Below are 3,974 nucleotides of genomic sequence, written 5' to 3'. Positions count from 1 at the left end.
ACTTGCCTATGCATTCTAAGATTTGTCTCAGGTGTGTTTTTTTTTCTTCGTCCTAGAGAATATTTGTACTTTTGCTACGGATTCATCTATTTTCTATTGTAGATATACAGCCCTAGGTATTTAAAAAAAAAAATTTTATGCTGTAATAAAATTGTATTCTAGCAGTTGCGTATGTTTCTTCCATTGTTTATGTTGTTGGTGTCCCTCTAAATATGTCTAACATGCACACAAAACACAACAATTCCCTGTTGCCTCATTAAAACGTGCACACACTGGATGTTTGCAACATCATGGCACATTCGCTCTGGTGCAAACAGCCGCCAACAGGTGAGACTGACAAGTCAGGACAAGTTGCTCCTTACTGCAAACTTCTTTGGATTTTTATTTAATGCTGCAAACTGCTCTTCCCTCATACATTTGCTTTAAAAATTCCTTTCTGGATCTGACAGTGACTGCACTACTGGAAGATTCAACCGAGTATGAGATGCATATGGTGTGAAAGAGATGCAGCATAACATACTTAGTTAGAGATCCATCCATCCACCCTAAATATAATTTAACATTAACACCTATTCTTGTAATTCCTTGAACAATGAACCTCTGGCGACATTTGATTTTAATAATCTTCAAACCCAAACAGGGCTTAAACATGTCCTAAACCATTTAAAGGGCTTAAAAACACTTTGGAAATGTATCCAAACATTTTAGTACATTTTTTATGTCCTCTTTGGCTTTAAAGATAATTAAATACATATTATATATGTGTGCATGAATATATATACACATATTTAAACACACACATATATATATACTGAACAGAAATATAAACATTTTTTAACTCCGATCGAAAACTTTTACTATATACACAAAACACCTTTTGTTCACAAATCTGTCTAAATCTGTGTTAGTGAGCATTTCTTATTTGTCAAGATAATCCATCCCACCTCACAGTTGTGGCATATCAATATGCTGATTGAATGGCAGGATTACTGCACAGGTGTGCACTAAACTGCCCACGATAAAAGGCAGTGCTTAAATATGCAGTTTTATCACACAGCACAATGCGACAGATGTCGTATGTTTGGAGGAACCATGTAGGCGAGATGCTGACTGCAGAAATTTCCACCAGAGCAGTTGCTCGTAAATTGAATGTTAATTTCTCTACCATAAGCTGTCTCCAAAGGCGTTTCAGAGAATTTAGCAGTACATCCAACCAGCCTCACAACCGCAGACCATGTGTAACCAAACGAGCCCAGGACCTCCACATTCAGCAAACGCACCTCCATGATCGTCTGAGGCCAGCCACCCGGACAACTGCTGCAACAACTGGAATGCCTAACCAAATAATGTCTGCACAAACAGTGAGAAACCGTCTCAGGGAAGCTCATCTGAATGCGCGTCGTCCTCATCAGGGTCTCAGAGTTTTTTTGCAAATGTTGAAGGAGCGCAGCCTCCTCAGGAAGTACAGCCTTCTCTGTCCTTTCCTGTACAAGTGGTCCGTGTTAGTAGTTCAGTCCACCTTGTTGTCCACCCACACCCCGAGGTACTTGAATGATCGCGTGGGAGAGCAGTTTGCTGATGTCAAAGTGAATCGAGTGGCCCATGTTGGAGGTGGGGTTATGGTATGGGCAGGTGTATGTTATGGACAACAAACGCAAGTGCACTTTTTGCACTCTTTGAATGCAAAGAGATACCATGACGAGAACCTGAGCCCCATTGTTGTGCCATTCATCAGAAACCATCACCCCATGTTGCAGCATGACAATGCACAATGTGTATATATGTATATATACACATATATATAATGTATATATACACATATATATAATATAATGTGTATATATGTATATATATATATATATATACATACGTGTGTGTGTGTGTGTGTGTGTGTGTGTGTGTGTGTGTGTGTGAATTTGTAAATGTACCGTACTATCCATCCATCCATTTCCTACCGCTAGTCCCTTTCGGGGTCGCGGGGGGTGCTGGAGCCCACTCCAGCTGCATTCGGGCGGAAGGCGGGGTACACCCTGGACAAGTCGCCATCTCATCACAGGGCCAAAACATATATAAAGAACAACATTCACACTCATTCACTCGCTAGGGACCATTTAGTGTTGACAATCAACCTATCCCCAGGTGCATGTAGTATTTATTTATTGGACTTTTTTTGAGCAAATTTTTCCAGTAAACTTCAGTCCAGGACAAAAATATCTAACATATGTTTTTATTTTTATTTTCTATTTTGACCTTTTTTAATGCCTTTTGATCAGATATGTCACAGGTTTAGATTAATATAATTAATCGTGTTTTGCAGATACTCGTTGATTTCCGTGTTATAATTTGATCAAAAGGCCCTCAAAGGGTTAGAAAAAATATATTTCTAAGGCTGAAAGATATAAAAAAGAAAAAAAAAGTAAATTTAAAAGTTGTTAATCTCTTTGAATTTTAAAAAAAAAATGTAACATTAAATAAATACAAGGAAAATAATGTATAATTGAGAAATAAAACAAAAATTGCGGCCAAAGTCAGCCTGTGTTCCCTGTGGGTTGAATCTTGATTAATTAATACTGGCAGTACATATTTTTGTGACACTGTAAATTCCCACATCAAAACTGTCATGCTATGTTCACTATATATTATACATTTTAAAATATGTCTTAAACTATTTCTGTTTTTTTATTATTATTATTGTTGCATGTTATTATAATAGAAAATAATATAGGAATGGAAATAAAGCCCTCCTCTGTGAAAACAGTTTACCATTGGTAGCATTTGAGGAACTACAGTAGTTTAACAGCAACTTCCTCACCCTTGTGAAAGATGCTGTTTTTATTCTGCCCCTTGGGTTTGCTAAAGCAGTAATGAAAAACTTAACAAACGGTCATCTGCATTTGCACCTTACAGCAGGCGCTTTACATAAATTAATCCCTGAATTAATGCAGTAAAAAATAGACTATAATAACTAACGCCACATGTAATGCTGCATTAAAATATTAAGGAAAAATATGGAGACTTTCATAAAATCACATTTTATGATTTTGAAGATTCATCAACACCATTATCCATCATTACTTTTTCTAAAAAATAAAAAAAATCCAGTTGGATCTTCTTGCAGCGTCCGAAATGTATTTCGCCTCTGTGAAAAGGCAAATATTAGGGGCGTGGGAAAAAATCGATTCGAATTTGAATCGTGATTTTCACGTTGTGCGATTCAGAATCAATTCTCATTTTCAAAAAATCGATTTTTTAAAATTTGTATTATTATTATTTTTTTAATTATTATTATTATTTTTTTAATCAATCCAACAACCCATTACACAGCAATACCATAACAATGCAATCCAATTCCAAAACCAAACCTGACCCAGCAACACTCAGAACTGCAATAAACAGAGCAATTGAGGAGACACAAACACGACAGAACAAACCAAAAGTAGTGAAACAAAAATGCATATTATTAACAACAGTATCAATATTAGTTATAATTTCAGTATAGCAGTGATTAAAAATCCCTCACTGACATTAAAAAATTTAAAAATTAACAATAGTGTCACAGTGGCTTACACTTGCATCACATCTCATAAGCTTGACAACACACTGTGTCCAATATTTTCACAAAGATAAAATAAGTCATATTTTTGGTTCGTTTGATAGTTAAAACAAATTTACATTATTGCAATCAGTTGATAAAACATTGTCCTTTACAATTATAAAAGCTTTTTTACAAAAATCTACTACTCTGCTTGCATGTCAGACTGGGGTAGATCCTGCTGAAATCCTATGTATTGAATGAATAGAGAATCCTTTTGAATCGGAAAAATATCGTTTTTGAATCGAGAATCTCATTGAATCGAAAAAAATCGATTTATAATCGAATCGCGACCCCAAGATTCGACATTGAATCGAATCGTGGGACAACCAAAGATTCGCAGCCCTCGTAAATATGTAGGTTATTCCAGTCATACCAAATT

General features: G+C 35.8%; 1 protein-coding gene across 1 annotated transcript in view; it reads left to right on the top strand.

Annotated features, from left to right (window-relative positions):
• Positions 1-164, top strand: part of nxnl2 (nucleoredoxin like 2) — an 8,514-nt gene extending 8,350 nt beyond the window's left edge. The window contains exon 2 of the mRNA XM_061876582.1: positions 1-164. This exon is cut by the window's left edge and continues 353 nt beyond it. The gene's annotated coding sequence lies outside the window, so the exon portion shown is untranslated.
• Positions 165-3,974: the final 3,810 nt, after the last annotated feature.

Source organism: Nerophis ophidion, linkage group LG17 (genome assembly GCF_033978795.1).
Source record: "Nerophis ophidion isolate RoL-2023_Sa linkage group LG17, RoL_Noph_v1.0, whole genome shotgun sequence".
Classification (NCBI taxonomy): Eukaryota; Metazoa; Chordata; class Actinopteri; order Syngnathiformes; family Syngnathidae; genus Nerophis; species Nerophis ophidion.
This window is presented reverse-complemented; position numbering and strand designations above follow the sequence as displayed.